General features: G+C 42.3%; 2 non-coding genes and 3 pseudogenes across 2 annotated transcripts; 1 reads left to right on the top strand and 4 right to left on the bottom strand.

The window, feature by feature from the left end:
- Positions 1-2,656: 2,656 nt before the first annotated feature.
- On the bottom strand, positions 2,657-2,794 carry LOC140582503 (U2 spliceosomal RNA; annotated as a pseudogene).
- Positions 2,761-2,866, top strand: LOC140582491 (U2 spliceosomal RNA; annotated as a pseudogene).
- Positions 2,867-7,957: 5,091 nt separating this feature from the next.
- Positions 7,958-8,150, bottom strand: LOC140582627 (U2 spliceosomal RNA). The gene has a single exon (XR_011985472.1). It is a non-coding gene; the product is annotated as a U2 spliceosomal RNA (small nuclear RNA).
- Positions 8,151-14,190: 6,040 nt separating this feature from the next.
- Positions 14,191-14,321, bottom strand: LOC140582590 (U5 spliceosomal RNA; annotated as a pseudogene).
- A 418-nt stretch (positions 14,322-14,739) lies between these two features.
- Positions 14,740-14,931, bottom strand: LOC140582564 (U2 spliceosomal RNA). The gene has a single exon (XR_011985466.1). It is a non-coding gene; the product is annotated as a U2 spliceosomal RNA (small nuclear RNA).
- Positions 14,932-20,524: the final 5,593 nt, after the last annotated feature.

Genomic DNA, 20,524 nt, shown 5'->3' with positions numbered 1-20,524 from the left:
TGTGGGATTCAATAGAATTATAAAGAACATACAATGAATAGAGGAAAAGGAGAATATAGCTTAAAGCAGGGCATGATGAAAGGGGGGGGGGTTGATTCTAGAAAATGCAGTTAACTGAAACGAGAACTGACTGGCGCCGGCAGGGCAGGGGGACCTAATCAGAACAGATAGAGGGAGCGACAGAAAACGTCAGCGGCCCCTTTATCTTTTAGCCTTCCAGAAGGACAAGTACTAACCGACTAACTAGAGCAAATGTCAAACATGTGGTTGTCACGTAGACGGAAGGTACCGAGAGAGGGGGGAGATGCCCAAAGGGCTTTAAAAGGGACACAGCTGATACATATGGCAGAGCTTCCTCTTGTACATGCCGAATGTATGTCAGATGGTCGCTCCCGGATTGCAATCTGTCAGAGAATAAACTGGTGACCTGCAACTTCTCCACGTGTCAGCTGTGAATCTCTTGACCCGGTGGAGACGGCGTACTCCAACACTCCCCAGCCACTCTGAAGCACTGTGCAGATCAACAGTCACCTGTCTTCACAGATATTTTCAACCAGTCACTGGATCTTTGTGTCTTAAATCATCCACAATAACACCTATTCCAAAGAAACCCAGAGTCTCTTGCCTCAGTGACTACAGACCAGTGGCTCTCACATCGGTGGTAATGAAGGCTTTTGAGAGACTTGTGCTGTCATACCTTAAAATCATCACAGACCCATCGCTTGACCCCAGGCTACAGTCAGCCTACAGAACCAACAGACCTGTGGACGATGCAGTTAACACTGGACTCCATTTCTTGCTCTGACACTTGGAGTGCCCTGAGACATATGTTAGAATTTTGTTTGTGGACTTTAGCTTTGCATTTAATACTATTCTATCGGAGCTAATGCAGACTGAACTCTCACAACTGTCCGTGCCTGATCCAAAATAACATGTTATAACCACAATGGCCCAGATTTACGCTGCAATAATTGAGTCCATCCTCACCTCCTCCATCACAGCCTGGTTTGCATCAGCCACTGAACAAGACAAGGCCAGACTGCAATACATCATCCGCTCAGCAGAGTGAATAATTGGCAGTAACCTGCCTACCCTCCAGACACTGTACATCACCAGAACCAGGAAACGGGCATACAAAATCTTTGAGGACCCATCTCACCCTGCTCACCACATCTTTCAAGCCTTACCCTCCAGGAGAAGACTCATGGCAATCAGAACCAAGACCACAAGACACGCCAAGAGCTTCTCCCCTCAGGCAGTCTCTCTCATTAACCAAGCCAGTCTCTGACTGGACGTTCAATTAATCGTCAGCTGCAGTGAAATATCCACCAGCATAACCAGTGAACAACTGATAAACTTCCTCTATGATTATATTCTGCACTCTTGCACATTATGCACACATACTGCAAACTCTGTATACATATTGCACTCTTGCACATATAGTTGACTTGGCTGCTACTTAATAACGGCACCATTTAAGAGCCCTTTAAATTATTATACCATTTATATAGTTTATATTCATACTACAATGATTACTATGTACACATATATAAATATCATAATACCATCATTACTGCCATTAATAAACTTAATTATCATATAATTATCATATTACCCAATTGCCAGTCTATTGTTTATTACCTTTCTGCATATGTCTTTGCTAAATGTGGTATGTTCTTTGTAATGTCATATAAAAGCACCACCAAGGCAAATTCCTTGTATGGAAACATATCTGGATTCTGATTCTACATCCTTCATCAGGACTAGAAAACTTCCATCCAGCGTTGCATTTCATTTTGACGCTGTCGTTTTTGAAACACTTTTCTGTGATCTAGTTCTTGTTTTGGTCGCCGACTATCATCCAACAAAAGGTTCATTTCAGCTCTCCTAATCTGACATAAACCACACTCACAAACACTTTCGGCTTACTGTGTCACCGGGAAGGGATGGACTCCGGTCGGGATGGGTTTCCAGCATTTCCTATCCTGGCTGTTCTCTTTAGGGACAAACACAAGATTGGAGTCTAGTGATCACACCGGAAGCTGACTTACCTGAACGGAGATGTATGGAGCAGACTCTCATATGCGCGGGGATGCTCTGGAATGCAAGGTCTTTACGCCCCACCGCTGGAAGCTACGCCATCCGACGCCATTTCGTCAACTCTTCCACTTTTGCTCCTTCCTGTCTTTTCCAATCTGGAAAGGAGAAGAAACGTATACCGGTCCTGAAGACCGAAGAGAGACCCGAGTCGATATGGGGCCGCCACTTAGCGGGTCGCCGTTAGCCGGGCCTCCGTGCCCCCCCCACTCGGAGTAGAATGCCCAGGGATGTCGCAGCCGCCAGCCTCGGGGCCCAGACTCCTCCCTGTCCTCCTGTCCTCTCAAAAAACAGCAATCATTTAAACAAACATGAGGGAAAATTCAAAAGGCAAAGATGACGTCATTCCTTACCTCAGCACAGCTGCCCACCGCACAAACGACAGCGTGTCACCTTCCTTTAAAAAAAAAAAAAAAGAGAAAAACAGCAGGAAACGGGGGCTGTGCACGGACAGGGCCCCTCCCTCACAGCACATGCAGCTAATTAGCTGGCCATCCAGAGGCACTCAGTCTATTAGTCACCCACTCAGTCAGTTCTGCCTTTCAACAACAGGGGGCAGTAGAGGTGCACCATTCCCGGAAGCACTGCAATACCGGGTCGATGCGTGGAGCGGACGGGACAAGCCCCACTTCCGGCTCCCTGTTCCAAAAATCCATCTAATAAAAGGCTTCTCGGCCTTTTGGCTAAGATCAAGTGTAGTATCAGTTTAATATCTGATACGTCCCCCATGGAGGGGACCACATATTAAACGGACTGACTCAGACTGACTGACTGAGTGGGTGACTGAGTGAGACAGGGTCTGCTTATCGAACCGGAGCACCTGAAGTAAAATGGTGAAAAACAGAAATTATTCATATTAATTTTCGGGGCGTGAGATACCCCCTTGCTGATGAGGTGATTACAGAAACGTATCATGACTGTGCAAAAGGGAATAAGGCACCTTTCATCCTGATTTTTTTTAAGTTTAAACACATGTGTGCTTCATATGTAACCGTGATACACGCGGAGCCCAGAGAAATTTGGTTTCCTACACACATGCAATAAGGTCTTTAATTGGGCAGAGTCCATGCCTTCTTCCTTTTTATTGGTTCCCCAGCATGTTGGGGAGCAAGGGACCCCACAATGACGATTGTCTGTACTTGTATCGACACTGATGTCTCCTAGCACCTTGCCCTGACCTCACCTGCATCATCTTATATATTTCCAGGGCCGGACTCTCAGCAGTTGGAGGGTAACACAAATACAAGCAAACATAACAAGTACACATCAGCTATAGGTTTGTGAGGTTAACCGCTATTGCTTCGATGTGTCATGATGATGGACATTCCTGTAGGCTGTAAACTCCTTGGTGATAGATGAGGTACCAGGGCAGGAAGGAGCCAGGGAGAGACTGAGGGCTAAAAGACAGTGAAGGAGAATTAAGAGTTCTTTGATGCTGAAAATTTTGGATATGGGTTTGATTGGGTATTGGCCAAGTTGACTTCTGAGTAAGGAGTGGATCCTTTGCATGGCTTCTTGGGGTATTTCCTGCATTCTGCAGGCCATCCTGCACCTGGTGGTCGTCCTCTTTTTCCCTTCCGGTGTTTCGTGTCTGTTTCTCATCCCAAACCTGGGGCTCCTCTTCAAGTTCATACCCATACGTATCAGTGGTTCTCTGCATGACGTCTTCTACAATCTACCTGTCTCTTCCTCTCTTCTCTTCCACATGATTAACTCTTCTTTCATTTCATGGGTCGATAAATTTGGTGCATGAGTACAAATATCAATGCGCTATTTTGCCGTCCTCTGCAGAGCCAGGATCAGCATATAATCTTGCCTGTGTGGTTTTATGAAGCTTTGAGTATAAATAAACATATATTTTTATTATTAACAACTGAACATCCATAATTGCCATGGAATTGCCATTTTGAGGTAAATTTGTAGTTTATTTGTAGTTCATTTTTGCTGGAAGGACCTTAAAACATTTAAATTCTATATGGAAAAAGATCACTGCACACATCCAGTTGAAGCCCTTTCTGAAATTAGTCTGTTGCTGCCTTTCAGGTCCCCAAGCTGACGACAATGTCCCTAGGCGCCCTGGCCACCGCATAGTGGCGCCCCCCGGTGGCCGTTCCAACATCACCAGCCTTGGCTGAGCTATTGTCCTGTGTGTGTGTGTGTGTGTGTGTGTGTGGGGGGGGGGTTGACCTTTGAGTGACAGATCAGTGAGGAGAGTTGTGGGGTTCTTTTCTGTCTGTGCCCAGTTTTGTTTCACCGGCCAACTTTCCCAGTGTTTGAAAAAAAAAAAGTATCCTTCCATCCAGCTGACAGGATGTGGTGACTGTAGTGTTGTGTTATTTTTGTGTTTTGGGGATTTAACACGATCACATGTCTGTCCTATAACTAATGCAAGCATGGTGCTTCAATGGCCTCGCCCCCCCCTTTAGTGAACACAAACTAAAGTATATGAGTATTGTTTTGTAAATGGGCATGGTATTGTTGCACATCCTGAGTCTGATTGAATAGTTGGTTAGTTGCATGTAGATACACATATTTGACATCGATAAGTATTATTCGAATTTTACGTTGTCAGTACACGCCAGAGTTGATCACTTGCTTCCCACTGTGCAGCAGTGAACTTAAACGGGTTTACATTCACAAAATATAATGGGGGTCAGGAGATGGACCATGGCTGAGATCACCGTCGAGTCAGGTAGCAAAAATCACCAACTGTGACAGCAGCCCAGCAGCAGTGGCCAACATCATGCTGGGTCCTCGTTTAGGGTGGCCAGCAACATGCCTATCTGCCATATATGACAAACCACAAGATGGCACTGCTTGTGCATGCCTTTTGAAATGAACTGGAATGCCGCTAGCAGGCACGCAAGTTACTTCACAAGTTCTAGAGCACAGCAATGCGTTTTGACTTTCTGTTAGCTATGTACGCAGTGATGGACATAACTGGTTCACAAGTACGCATTAACCTTTAAAAGCGATACATGCAGCAATCGGTTGTACATTTTTTATGTGCATTTGCGCCAATACGACAACAAATTACCGTGCATTTTAACCTCTATTTTCCTTACTTCTTTATTTTACGTTTTCTCTGTTTCATTTCAGTCAGTCTAACATATTGGTACATGTTTATATCACTCTCTACGTGTAAAGGGAGCAGACACAGGAAAAATGTACTGAAGACCCTTGAAATGATATTTATTCCTGATGTGAAATTGCTGTTTTTGTTTTAGATTCCAAATTTAACCTTTTATTTAATTTATCCCTTTTTCCCAAATAAAACGATGCATTTAGTTATAATCTATATTATTTTGATTTGGGGTCAGAAGTTCCAAAATCACCAGGTAAGTTAATTGATTTTATGTGTTTTAACTCCTAGACAGATATAAATGAAAACTCTATTTTTAAATAATTTATTGTCTTTTTTTTTTTTTATTATTAAAAATTGGATCCCTCATGGACCAAGACTTCAAGGGCATTTGTACAATTCACCTGTAACTGGATCTGCAGTCTTTTTCTCCCCACACCCTCTGCTTGTTCCCTTCTTCTCTTTCTGTCTTCACTCCAGGAGAGCTCCTCAGACATCTCCAGCCTGTAATTCCTGGGAAATGCCACCTGCCACTCACCCTTGGAGGCGTAGCCCATTCTCAGGATCTCATACGTCACCATTCATCACAGAGTCACAACGCCTGCAAACATCTGAATAAAAGCAAGAGCCCGTTTTTTGAAACTTACACATTAAATTTTCCTCTCTTTACCATTTTATTCTTTTAAGCTTCATTCTGTTTAATTACATTTAGTATGGATTAAGGCACAGGCGGCCCGGAGGACATGGAGTGGGACCCTCCAGTTCTTGCCCTGAGTCCCAGTCCGTGGTGTCAGCCCCGTGACCAGAGTTTCCCCAGCCGAGGAGGTTATCGCCGTGACAACGGCAGGGTCAACGGAAAACTGGTCGGGGGTTCGGCTCCAGGAGGAAAGATCTGGGGTATGCTACCCAGACTTACCGCCTGGCCCCAGCTCGGTCCAAGGGGGTCTTTTCGGGGGACCCCATCCATTGGTTCCCAAAAGGAACCACCTGCGGTTTCCTCCGGCACTGGTACTGGCCTGTGCTTTTGTTCTGCAGGGTCCACGGTGTGGTCCAGTTCCTGTCCTGCCTGCTCCTCGATGCCCTCCGGCTCTGCCGACCCCTCGCCGTCTACCGATGCTGTTCTTCCCTCGGCTGGCGCAGACGAGAGGAGCTCGTCCTTCTACAGGCCCAGACAGGACTCCGAAGGCCCCCCTGGCCGCGACCCTTCTGCGGTACCTCGGAGCTTGATCTGTAGTCTTGCTTCCCCGTGGCTCTCCCTGGTTTCACCTCTTAGCCCGATTTCACTCTTCCAGCCCCCACTCCAGTCACTCTTGCTTCCCACTTTAGGTTCCCCCTGGCTCCCTCTCCTGGCCCTATTCTTGTTGCACATTGTTTGTCTGGTTGTGTCCTGCCCTGTCTGTCCTGTGCCACCTTTGGTCCTTTTGGTGCCCAATCCCTCCCTTTGTCTCCTTCTTCTGTTTCCTTTGTTGCCACTGACACCCGCTGTTTGTCTTTTGGTCCCTAGTCTGCATCCCTGTCGGGTTACCTGGCCTGTCATGAGTTGTGTCCTGGTGGTTTGTCTCCCCTGCTGTCCTTGGTTTTGCCCTGGTCTGTGTGTCCCCTTAATGATACCTTTGCACCAGGAGGGCACAGGATTGGGGGGTGGGGGGGTGTTACTGTCATGGCCTGCCCGTCCTGTCAACCTTACTCTCCAGTTCTCCTCCCTGACGTGGCCCTAATGAGCCACGCTTGGTCTTTATTAGTCTTACCTCATGTTCCTGTCCTTCTGTCAGTCACTACCAGCTGCCTTGTGTTTTCCCATTCCTTAGTTTGGTAAAGTGCCCAGGCCAATGTTCTCCAGTTCTGTCCTTGTCTGTTTGCGTCTCTGTGCCCAAGCCTGCCTGCCAGAAAAGCTCCCCGCAAAGGGGGTTCTGCCCTACAGCTTGCATTCGGGTCCTACTTCCCACCGGTCATGTGACAGAGGAATACAAGGTTAGTGCCAGGCAGAAATTAATAGCCTATCTTTGATTTTGCATTCATTTGGTAACTTGTTGAAGTTATCTGATAGTTCTCTCGATTCCAAAGACATATGATTCTTGTGTGCGCATTATGCATATCCAAAGTTAACGCATGTTGTGTTTATCTTACGCCGTACATGACTCATTGTCGTTATGGACAGTAAGCACTTTATGTCAGTTATCCATTGCTCCTTTTTGTTATGCTATACAGCCGCTTTATACATGTGGAGACTTATATGCACACACATTTTTCACATTCCACTAGTTTCACACATTTTACTGTCATCGTACTTCTCTTCTGATGCCATTTTATTTATTTGTTTGTTTATTTGTAACCTGGTAACTGCACACTGAATCTTCTTATATTTGTACAATGACACCAAATCTTATTTGGTAATCATGAATTACCAAAACCTTAAATACACAAGGATAGACTCAATTATTGCTGAAAAAATCTACGCAGAGATATAAAAATGTAATATTCTCATCAAAATCACATGCACAGCAAAAAATGTAGGCAGTAACTATATACTGCTCTTCCAAAAAAACAACCTTTAGGTTCAAAACAACATCCATCGAGAAAAGAAATATATCCTCCTTGTATCGACAGGAATACTTTATCTGCATTGTAAAATAGCATAAATAATTTATGACAAAACAAAAAGCTTTTAAATTTACTGTACATGATTGTTAGCAAAATCAGAAATGTCAGTGTGGTAAGATCATGTACTTTATATAGTCAGTCAGTCAGTCAGTTCTGCCTTTCAACAACAGGGGGCAGTAGAGGTGCACCGTTCCCGGAAGCACAGCAATACCGGGTCCATGCGTAGAGCGGACGGGGCAAGCCCCACTTCCGGCTCCCTGTTCCAAAAATCCGTTTAATATGTGGTCCCCTCCATGGGGGACGTATCAGATATTTAACTGATAAAACAGATTTTTTTTTTTCAGATCCAAATACTTTATTAAAAAGTTCTGCACAATTATTTACATCGACACAAACACATTAAAACATATAATAGAAACTGCACTTAAAAAATTGGCACTGTCAACAAGGGAATTAAAAACATTTTCCTACTAAAACAATGATATTCAGAAATAGTCATAATATAACAGGCTGAAATTTTCCCACATCATACAAGTGAATGCCAATACAATAAGACATTACTGAAAATATTTTAAAATAGTATTAAACAAACTATCTGCAGAACCATTCACCATAAAATAAGCAAAAAAAAAAGCAATAAAAGTAACCAATATATTTACACACCATTAAAATCTAAGTAAACACATATGGCCATTTATACAATTAAAATGTCATCTCAAATGCATGCTTTTGATGCAAGATGAGCATCCTGGTTTCTTTTTATGAGCCCAAGTTATTTATGGAAAAATTAGGTTTTACAGGGGATCGGTAAATAACATGTTCGTGCAGTCTAGTAACATTCGGGGTGAATCATGGACGATTGATCTGAATTTCAGGACGATCAGTCCACATACGATCAGAATTAATCCACAATTACAACTTCCCAGAATATTATAGTAAAAGGATTAATTCCATGCCATGTGGGTGACGTAATCGTCCGTGAATTCATCCTAATACATGCCCCCATTGTTGTAAGTGGCATATTCATCCCGCAACCTTCTCTCCAGCTGCAGAATGGAGAATTTCTTCTCCATCCTGCGCTGCTTGCTATACTGCATGGAGAAGGTTCGGATCCCGTCCTTCACACTCTCCCACCATTCGGCCACAGAGGGGAAGGTAGGCTTCTCCTTCTGCCACTCGGAGAAGTGATCTAAGAAAAGGTGTCTAAAATCGCTCTCCTCCAGGATCTGCAGGTTCATTTTCCAATAGACGCCCCCATATACAGCGGCGTCTATGGAGGCAGTGGCCTCCACTGCCAAGTGGTCAGTGGGCCACTGTGGGGAGAAGGACACCTTTTCAAAAACAACGGGGGGTGAAGCTAAAATGTAGTCGATGCGACTGCTGGCTCCGCGACTATTATGCCAGGTGAAGCCCAGCATGCTGGGGTTGCATGTTTTAAAACCATCCACAAGTTTAAAGGAACGAATAAAATGGCGAAAATGCCCTGAGCTGACATCCTCTCTACCCTCCAACGCGATGTGAAAGTCCCCTCCTAAAATCAAGTGTCGATCTGTGACACAGAACGGGGACAACTCTTCAGAGAGAGTTATACGGGACGAGGCCTCCACTGGAGCGTAGATGCATATGGCCCGGAGGCGCTGTCCCCTCCATGTGGCGTCCACTCCCAAAACCCTGCCTTGAAGAGCGGTAAATTAACTTACTTCCTCAAAGGCGTGGTCGCCAAAAAGAATCCCGACGCCTGAGGAGTGGACACCACCTACGCTCCAGTAGGATCTACCCCTCTTCCATTGTCGTGAAAAGAGAGCCTCGTCCCGCTGGTCCCGGAGGTGGACTTCCTGCAGAAAACAAATGCTGAAGGGGAAGATGCCAGCTGATTAAAAACCAACGTACGTTTTAAAACGTTCCTCAAACCCCTGACATTCAAAGTGACAATATTAAAATTGGCCATGAAATATTAAAATGATCAAATACAATTAAAAACAACAAACTAATTAGACAAAATGTAGATATTAAAGGAATTCAAACAGAAAAAACAGACCATAAGATAAGCCTTTATGCAGATGACGTATTACATTTTCTTAGGAATTCTCCAACCTCTCTTCTGAAGACAATATCACTTATAGATAAGTTCTCATCTATATCAGACTACTCCGTCAACTGGAGCAAATCAACAGTTTTGCCTTTGAATTGTAGTTTCCAAAACACAACTACTACTCCTTTACAGTCAGGTAACCTTAGATACTTAGGCATAAATTTTTCCACCAGACTCTCAGATCTAGTACAGATGAATCATATTCCTTTGTTAAAAAAGGTGGAAGAGGATCTTGTGCAGTGGAAATCTCTACCTATATCACTCATTGGAAGAGTTGCCACCATTAAAATGATGGTCCTGCCTAAAATCAATTACTTGTTCTCAATGATCAATAATAAACCCTCTATGGCTTGGTTTAAAGCAAGCATCTTGTCATTTTTATTGAAGAACAAACCATCACGAATCAGCTTGAAAACTCTGCAAAAAGCCAAAGGTAATGGTGGTCTAGAACTACCAAGTTTCTATCACTACTTCTTAGCCAACAGACTGCAGTATATAACAAATTGGATCAAATCAAGCCCGGTAGATAGTCCATGGCTGGACTTAGAACAAGCAATCTGCGGAGAAGTAAAATTGTCTGACCTGCCTTTTATAAGTGTTTTAAGAGCCTTAGTATTAACACCTCATTAACAGCCTGGTGGGAATTTTTAAAAATAACTAGGTCTCCACTTATCCCCTGCAAATTAACACCCATTTGGAACAATCCAGATATTTGCCGAAAAAAGATAAAATTGAGCTTTCCCTTATGGCATGATAAAGGGATTAGAAATCTTGAACATGTTATGCAAAACGGAAAATTTATTTCATTCGAGGAACTAGTCTCAAAATACGGAAGTAAATTTCTTGAGTACCAGCAATTCAGGCAAGGTTCAATCTTAATCAGTTTAACTTAGAAATACCTCCATGGGTGCTAGAATTTTTAAATCTTTCTAGCCCCAAATTATTGCAAAAAATGTATAAGTTATTGTCAAAAATGGATGACTCAATTTCCCTCCCAACCTCAAAATGGGAGCAAGATCTATCCATCGATCCAGATCAAAACTTTTGGAAAGAAATATGTTTAAACACCTTCAAAATGACTAAAAACCCCAACTTACAGCTTATACCATACAAAACTCTGCATAGAGCTCATTATACAGGACAAAGGATGTTCCAAATGGGCCTTATACACTCAAACCTATGCACCCACTGCTCAGGTAACTTTGTAGAGAACTACATGCATGCCATATGGTCCTGCACACCGGTGCAGAAGTTCTGGCAAAGGATATGTGAAGATCTATGAATTTGGTTTAATTGCTATATCCCAACCTCACCTACATTGTGCATTTTAGGTGATGCAAGTGTATTAGATATGGAAGAAAATAAAGTGCACATGATCCTTACTGCCTTAGGCATTGCAAAGAAAACTATCTTCATGAACTGGAAATCAAAAAATAATTTATGTGTTACTCAGTATAGAAATTTAATTCTAGACCACATAAGTTTGGAGAGAATGTCTAATTCCCTCCAAAAAAAACAATTGGGCGAATTGGATTCTCTCTGGTCCATTCTGGCCAATTCCATTATGTAGGAGGGGGTGGTCGGCTGTGGTCTCGTCTCCTCATGATTCTGGCGGGTGGTGGGGTTGGGCCCCCGGGCTATGGGCGGCTAGTGGCTTCTTGGAGCTGGGGGGGCTGTGGCTGCCATCCTGTGATGTCTGGGTGTCTGCCCTGGCTGGTGGTGGGGGGGGGGCTATTTGTCGTCGAATGAGTGGGTGACTGAGTACGGGCTGCCCTTCGGGGTGGGGGGGGGCTAGCTCTTGGCGTCGGCACTGCTCCGGGATGTTGTCGCCGGGGGTCTGTAAGCAGGCATTAGCATGACAGTAATGTGGTTTGAGGCACCGAGCTGGGGGAGGGGGAAAGCCTTGTAAGCTCCTCTTTGGGTGGTGCAAACAAGGTCCAGTGTGTTATTTCCCCGTGTAGGAAAGTCTATGTGTTGCTGTATTTTGGGAAACACACTCTTTAAGTCTGCATGATTGAAATCCCCAGCCAAGATGAGAAAAGCATCTGGGTGGGCTGTCTGCTGCTCACTGATGTGCTGGTACAGTTCATTCCGTGCCTCCCTCCTGTTGCTACCATTGGAGGTGGGAGGGATATACACAGTAAACAACAGTATAGCTGTATATTCCCTCGGTAGATAGAACGGCCGGCACTTAATAACCATAAACTCCAACACTGGTGAGCAGTATTTGCAGACCGCAACAGCATCGCAGCACCAGGCGTCATTGATGTAAACACAAAGCCCGCCACCGCGGGTCTTACCTCCCACGACGACAACTCTGTCAGCACGGTAGCATGTTAGCTGGTCAAGCTGAATGCCGCGGTCCGGGACACAGTCACTGAGCCATGTTTCCGTGAACACAAAAACACAACAGTCCATTACATTCCTCTGAGATGAACATAGTAGTCGGATGTAGTCCAGTTTCTTATCCAATGAGCGTACGTTGGCCAGAACGATGGAGGGGATAGCGGGTTTGTGTGGGCAAGCCACCAGCCTAGCTCGGATATCTCCGCTCTTATCCCTCTTCTGCTTTCTCTCACGCCGCTTGAGGCACCTCCATTTTGGGCGAGGTGCAGGAGTGGGGGTCGGTGATTGAGTAGGCCTGCGGAGCAGACCCAGATCATTCAGCTCTTCGGCGTCCACAGAGTCTAACTTAAAAAGTTTGTTTCTGCCGATGTTGAGCAAAAATGTTCGGCTATATATGGGCTTAAGAACAGATAAACGCGACAAAGGTGTACAGAAACACTGCAACGTCCAGGACGAAAAACACAAAAACACTGTTTAGTCGGGAGAGAGAGAAGCCGCAGCGTGTGCACGCGCCGCCATTTTGGGAGAGAAAAAAAAATTTAAAAATTAAATTTGACTTCTGAGGTACCACTGTATCCTGTAAATTTTAGAACGTGAAACGGTCGGCTAAGTTGACCTCGAATGGTTCTGCGTGCTCATTGGTTATTGCTACGTATATCTGGAAGCAGAAGCTGTAATTTTTATTTCTCTTGGTCTTGATTTGGGCGATCTTCATTTACTGTTTGTGTTCCATTGCTTTAAATAATGTCTGCAAAGGGTCCTTTCAGTCGCTTGCGTGGTTTTCTACACACCTGTCTGGGATGCTTTAAGTGTTCCAGCTTTCGTGTGCGCAAGCCCACTGCACCATCCTTGACTGTTGCAACGGGGGTTGCTAAAAATGACAAAACCCCTGCAAAGGTCGGGAGTGGCATCCACCTCCCCAGTGGACACGGGGATCACCAGCATGCTCCTGTTGCAGCAGAGGCAGGGTCCGAGTGGGCGGCAGTTTGGAAGAAGATTGCAGCCCTCGAAGACAAGGTGGGCCGTTTACGGTCTGAGATCTCCGTGCTTGCTGGTGCCCTGACTGACCCACATATATCCCGGAGCAGTTCGGAGACCACTGGGACTCCTGTTGTAGTCTCCACTTCAGCTCCAAGCTGTTTCCCACCCCCTCCTCCTCCACTGCCACCTCCTCCTCCTCCACCTGCTAGTATCCAGGGCCCCAAGCAGAAGACGAGTCATCGTCAGGGAAGTGGCGCAGGACCCACCAAAGGCCCCAACATGGTGGATGTCCTGGCGGAGCTGCCCTGTGTTAAACTGCGCCCGGTGCTGAGGTCGCCAGGTGGGACGCCAGTGCCGAGGAGGGGACTGACGCAGGGGACGCCCATGGCCTCAGAGGACATTGCTGCCATTTTAGCAGAGGCTCTGAAGAAGAAATTCAAGCAACAGAACCACTCTGATGAGTAGGAGCAGCAGGCCTCTGAGCCCTTAAACTTTTTTTACTTAAATTTTTTATACTTATATAATTTTTATACTTAAGATTTTTATACTTATATACTTTATATACTTAAACTTTATATACTTATACTTTATGTACTTATATACTTTATATGCTTATATTTATATACTTATACTTTGTGTACTGATTCTATATACTTATTAATAAATAATATATTTATATCACTATTATTTTTAAAAGAGTTGCTGATTTTGTAATACTGCTGCAGCATTCTCCACATGCTAATCACTGCCCCACATCGAATTGGCACTTTGATCTGCCACATATCACTTCACTACCCCCTGTTGAATGTTGCATCGTATGTTGTTAGATATCTTCATTAAGGACATTAAGTACTTCATTATTAGGCTGCACAATATTGGAAAAGATGTATTTCTCCAATTAGTATTGCAGTATTTAATTAAATTTAAAATGCTTAAAACAAACATCTATTCATGAGTGATTAAAACGGCAAGGATGAAAATGATTAGGATTAGCTCTTGCCAAAATAGGGCTTGTAAACTTTTGTGGTAGTCAGAATTAACCCAAACAACTATGACTATACCCCACGGAAATCTTTAGTAAAAAGCGAAAGATTTATACGGGATGAAGAGAGACCCGAGTCGATATGGGGCTGCCGCTTAGCAGGTCCCCGTCAGCCGGGTCTCCGTGACGCCCCCGCTCTGAGTAGAATGCCCAGGGGCGTCGCAGCTGTCGCTGTCGGGGCCCCGACTCCTCCCTGTCCTCCTGTCCTCTCAAGAAACAGCAATCATTTAAACAAACATGAGGGAAAATTCAAAAGGCAAAGATGACGTCATGCCTTACCTCAGCACAGCTGTCCACCACACAAACAGCGTGTCACCTTACTTCAAAATAAAAAAAAAAAAGAAAACCGGAAGGAAACGGGGGCCACGCACGGACAGGGCCCCTCCCTCACAGCACATGCAGCTAATTAGCTGGCCATCCAGAGGCACTCAGTCTATTAGTCACCCACTCAGTCAGTTAGTCAGTCAGTCAGTTCTGCCTTTCAACAACAAGGGGCAGTAGAGGTGCACCGTTCCTGGAAGCACTGCAATACTGGGCCGATGCCTGGAGCGGACGGGGCAAGCCCCACTTCCGGCTCCCTGTTCCAAAAATCTGTTTAATATGTGGTCCCCTCAATGGGGGACGTATCAAAATAACCTTTTCATACCAAAACAAAATGTAAATCAGCTCAAATACATGAATAATAAATATTATGCTTGTACTACTTACATTAACACATAATCACAATGTATGAGGCTGAATCATTCCTACACTATGCAAATCATGCCAACACAGTACAATAAGACTTTCAAAGATAATATTAAACAAATAGAACTACACACAGAAAAATAATGGTTCTTTAGAAGTCTGTGTGGTTCCATAAAGAACCATAACCTACTAAAGAACCATTTTATGTAGTGGATGGTTCTACGTGTTAGTCATATGGTTCTTTGGGATATTGAAGGGTTCTTAATTCTTATTCGAGTTATTGGATGGTGGTGGTGGGTATAAATTTGCAAAATAATTGTCCCTCTCCATAAGCTGCACTGAAAAGGAGAAGATGAAGGTTTTTCTGAATTTGTAAATACAACGAAGATCATGAAAGTACATTTTACAAGAAAATACTATTGTAGTCTTGCTACTTGAGAATCCCATGTATAATTCAGTATGATACTTTTAGTGTCGTTGTAATTGTTTTCTTAAAATACATTTTTAATTTTTGTCCGAAATATCAGAGTAAAATCCCTATGGTTTTGTGGCTTCCACAACCTGCGCATGCGCATGCGGCTGACGAGTCCTGGTAGAGTGCGGCTCGTGCGAGGGGGTTACGAGGTTTTTTTCTCAGAAGACGATCGGGAGCAGTTACAGTACAAGAGCAGTAAGGTAATTTTTTAAATGGGGAAAAATGTTTTGGAATAATTTAACCATCAGAAGGCAATTTAAAATGAACTATGAGGATCGGATTAAAAAAAAGTCCCACGAGTAATTTTTTGACATTCCGAACGATTTTACTAATTTGACGATAGGGAGTTTTTTTTCCCGTATGACTACCAATAAGAACTTCAAAGTAGTTGAAGTTTTTTTTTTATTTTATGTGAGGGTCTGTGGCCAATCGTATGTAGGAAATTTATTCCATGATTCAGGGTTTTCTGCTTTAAACGCTCAATTGCTGTGACGGTTGTTTACTGAAGGATTTTTATTTAAAATAAATACTATTAGGGTGATAATCCATATCATCCCGGACACTTAGAGCTACTTTGGGTTATCCATCCATCCATCATCTGAAACCGCTTATCCTATACAGGGTCGCGTGGGGTCCAGAGCCTATCCTGGACGCAAACTTCGGGTTTTTCCGAACTGCTTTAAAACCGAAAAGCTCCTGTGCTCGACTAATTAGTTAATTTCTTCTTGTGCTTAACTGGTTTGTTTCCTTGATTGAAAGACTTATCCAGCATGTTTCACATTAACATTAAGTAACACATGCATGGTTACAGGAGACTCAGCAAGAATTCAGCGCTCAAGTGAAATCCAGGTCCTTTTAATTGAAATAGTAGTTTACAAATCCTGTTCAAGCTCAAAGTGTCTGGGATGACATGGATTATTTGGTCACCCGAAATACCATCGTTAGCAAACGGTTAAGATCTGCAAATTAGTAAGTTAGTGCAATACGTCCCCAGGACGGAACAGACAAACCTTGGCTATAAATAAGAATTAAATTGATTAGGTGAGAACGATCTGTTGTGACTATAGTTTGCAATGTAACCAATTAGGTTTTGTTTAGAGCCCTACCACTGAGTTTGATGGGTGACTATAACTGATAATTTTAATGGTTGTTGGTATCATTTAAATAATTTAAATTATAATTTTAGAAATATATATAAAGGACCAAATATATATAAAGGACCAAAGGAGTTGTAACCACCATATTGCAGCAATAAAGCAGGAGTGCCAAAAGATGAGGCCAGTGCCTCCACAGAGTACAAAGGTACAGAAGATACTATATTCAACAGCACACCACTGCAGAGGTCTTACAAGAATTCCCCTTCTTTTCTATTCCAGTCTTGGTGAGTTAAGATGTTAATGTGCATCAGTTTAGTACATATGTAATTCTGCACTTTGCATTGAATAGAATAAATAATTTGTCCCATATTTGCTTCAAAACACCAATAGAATTAATTCATTTAAACTACATGTTTTGCTTCAGCTGTGTGAAGAAGCATCAGCACTTCTTAAGATTGATGTGGACAAGCAGGTCATCAAAGGGTTCAATAAGCTGGCAAGCCAGCTTGTGTCCATGGCACCTGAAAGCAACCTGAAGAGGCTTTGCCTGCAGTCTGTTGATGAGAGCCAGACTGATACTGAACGAAATGGTAAGCTACACAAGTCTCTTATAATACACTGAAAGACTAAATCAGATAGGAGGATAGTTAAATCTACCAGAGTACAATATTTCTCATTGTATCTGAAAGAACTGTTGCTAGTCTAAGGTAGTCTGTTTAACCCTATTAATTAGGTCATCAGCCCTCCTTCCACTGTTACTTTTGTTGTCTAAGTGCCAAGTCAAGTTAATCAAATTCATGGTGTTACGATCAAGTACACCTTAAATTAGATAGTGAAGAACATGTGTGGGTTAACTGTACAGATGCTGTGGTTGTTAACGGGGCTTCATGTTAAATAATAAGCAACAGCAGCAGAATAAATAATGCAATTTTTTCCCATTGCACCTCACTTTTAGGTCATTAAGCCTCATGAAGCTATTATAATTAATTGTTTTAGGTAATTCTACCACATTGTATTACAAGTATTTGTGGTTTATATCCAGTGTTTTCCTTTTGATGGTAGCATGTAATTAGGATAAGAAGTTCCCCTTATTTATTTCAGATTTCACTTAATCTGTTTTAGGTCTTTAAGCCACATTCATTTCAGATTGGTATGAGTGTTTCAAAACTTTGCCGAATCAAATTTGTGAGTTTTGTTAAATTATTTGTGATTTACAGGCCAATTGGTGAATGCAGTTATACTCCTCCTACCATCCATCTTCATGGAAAATACACCCCAGCTGTTTGTAATAGATAAGGTTAGTCATTTTGTGCTTGTGGTGGACAGTCTTGAATTTGTTCTTTTGAAAATGCGAAATGTGTACTTCAATGTTTTGCCTGATATTAGATTTTTATATATGCTGTAGGTTTGGGCAACACGGGAAAGGTTTCATCACATTTTTTTTTTTCATGCAGGATCACAACCTATGATCTTATCATGATTCTTTTTTATGTCAGTTAAGACTTTTGCAAGTTACTGAACAGTACAACCAAACAAATTCCCCAATAAAAAAATTGGCCATCTAAGGTAACAAAATCTAAAAAGAAAAAAACACATTACTTAGGTGAACCTTATTTTTGTAAATTTCTGTTTGCATTGTGTCGGTTTTGGAAAATCCAAACAAGTTCCATATTACCAAAGTCAAATTCTTTTTAGAGACCATTGTTGCCCATACCGCTATTTTGCGAGATAGGAAATGTGAATTTAGAAATAATTAGATATTAAGTGCATTTTCAATTACAGGACAAATACCACTGCTATGTCCCACAAAAAAATACATCTAATGTATTAAGTAATTTTGTTGTTAACAAACTGGGATTTTGTATGCAACTAAACATAGGAGAAAGCTGTGATTTGTAATTATGATTTGTAAACATGACAGGTTTACAGAATACAGATTTAAGACCCAAATGTTTTGTTTCAGGAACCGATAAGCCCAACACCTACGATCATCTTGAGCAGCATTGATGGCAAGCCCCTGAGTGACAGCACAGATGTTACTGTCATGATGGATGGTCACAAAATGACAGCGGACAATGGAGAGACAGACATTTCTTTGGCCATGGCTGTTTTGTTGGCCCTCTATCATGTCTACAACATTGCATATCCCTGTCAGCTTTAAACTTTAAAAGTTTTTTTTAATTTTTAGAGATGTTTATTCTGAAGCTTGACACTTTAACAACACGTGTACCAATAGCTGTGCAGAGAGTTGCCAATGCCCTGAATATTTCTTAAAAAGCACATTGTATGATATTAGGATTTTAGTTCAGTTTCTAAATAAATAAAATGGAAAACCAACTTCTATTTGCATTTCTCTCTCGGCTTTACACAATATTGCAATGTTAAATAATAACATTATTAGAAGAACCATTTTTAACTAAAGAACCATTTGAAAAGGGTTCTTTATTTAACCCTTAGGAGTCTGAAGGTGTTTTGGAGCCCTGAAGAGATTCTGACATGTCCTGACATTTGTGTATTTTTCAGTTACTTATAAACATATAAATGTCTAAAGTCTGATAACATTGTATTCAGCAGAAACTGGGCTACAATAATATATGAGCAGCATGTATGTACAAGTCTTTATATTGGAGAAAAAAATAGTTATGCGTGATTATTGAAAACAACAAAAAAATAAGTCACTGAAATTAGACCACAAAACACATTCATGACATTTGTGTACAAGATTTTTGTGACCTGGATCTTGTAGTGTAGAGGTTTTACTTCAAAATGATGTGACAATCATCTCACTCACTCATTTACAGAAAACAATACATTCATTTAAATTTTCTAAGACACTTTTTGTTTAGAAAGGCCATATGCGAGGAGGTGGGAATGCTCATGAATAATGCTGTTCACACCAGAGAAGACAAAGACCTGCATAATGAGCTGTATAATTACCCCTTTCAGTCAGGTATGGGACAGAGGAAAGTGCTACAAGAAAATAATTTGAGGACAGAAACATATTTCTTGGTTTGTGGTTTATTTAGCATGCATGTCCCGATGTGAGGTGCTGGTGAAGGCAAGGGTGATGCAGACACATTCCTAAAAACAAATAAATAAAAAAATGTTAGCATCTCAAACATTTACACCCGAAATGTTTGTGCTAAACAACATTACCGATAGCAGTATTATAGGCTAAACAAAAGGGAGCCAAATATATATTAGCAACCATAATCTAAAGCTATCCAAAACGAGGTGAAATACATTAGAACATTTACAAACATCTGTAAACTCCATAAGGCATTATCTTAGCCACCAGGAAACAACATGTTTGCTACATAAGGCAGCATGTTAGCAGAGTTATCTACATGCTACACTAACCTATGTAAATGGCATTGAAAGCCAATGTTTCACATAAGCTGACAAAAGCTAGCTGAAGTGAGGAAAATATTTACTAATATTAGTTTAATATTATCAGAATAAGAGTTATATAAGACTTAATAACTTACCCCAGGGCTGTCAAGTTTTGAAGACAGGCAAGAGTGACATTCCACAGGAAGCCTTTTCATTGGTTGTTGTGTTGTATTTTACCCAGATACAATAGTACTATTTTCTGATTGGCTATTGTGTAGGCCCTTTCTTTTTTTTTGATTGGCTGGTAAGTGACAGGCTCTTGGGGCAAATCTTGTCCGACTTCAACGTCATGAAAGAGGCGTGTTTCCGACGGGAAGCGACGTTTTTCTTGACGTTTCGTGACGTTTTCATCCGAGTTCCGACTTGGAGAGAAATAGTCGAACGCACTATTAGACTATGTGTTTTTAAGCCGGGGGGCGTGGCCTTGTATGCATGCTGCCCGGACTGTTTTCCGTGTGAATGGCTGTGGGCGTGCCCTGCCTCGGGTCATTAGCAGATAATGAAGTGTGACAGAAATTCTGTGCCTCTCCTTGGTTTCACATGGATTACATAAACTGAAAATATTTATTTTTCATTTAAATTGCTTTATTTAAAAGTAGACACTTTAAGCTTTCTATGGATATATTTCTCA

This window comes from Paramormyrops kingsleyae, chromosome 24 (assembly GCF_048594095.1).
Source record: "Paramormyrops kingsleyae isolate MSU_618 chromosome 24, PKINGS_0.4, whole genome shotgun sequence".
Lineage (NCBI taxonomy): Eukaryota > Metazoa > Chordata > Actinopteri > Osteoglossiformes > Mormyridae > Paramormyrops > Paramormyrops kingsleyae.
The sequence above is the reverse complement of the archived record's forward strand: the minus strand, read 5'-3'. Positions and strand labels throughout refer to the sequence as shown.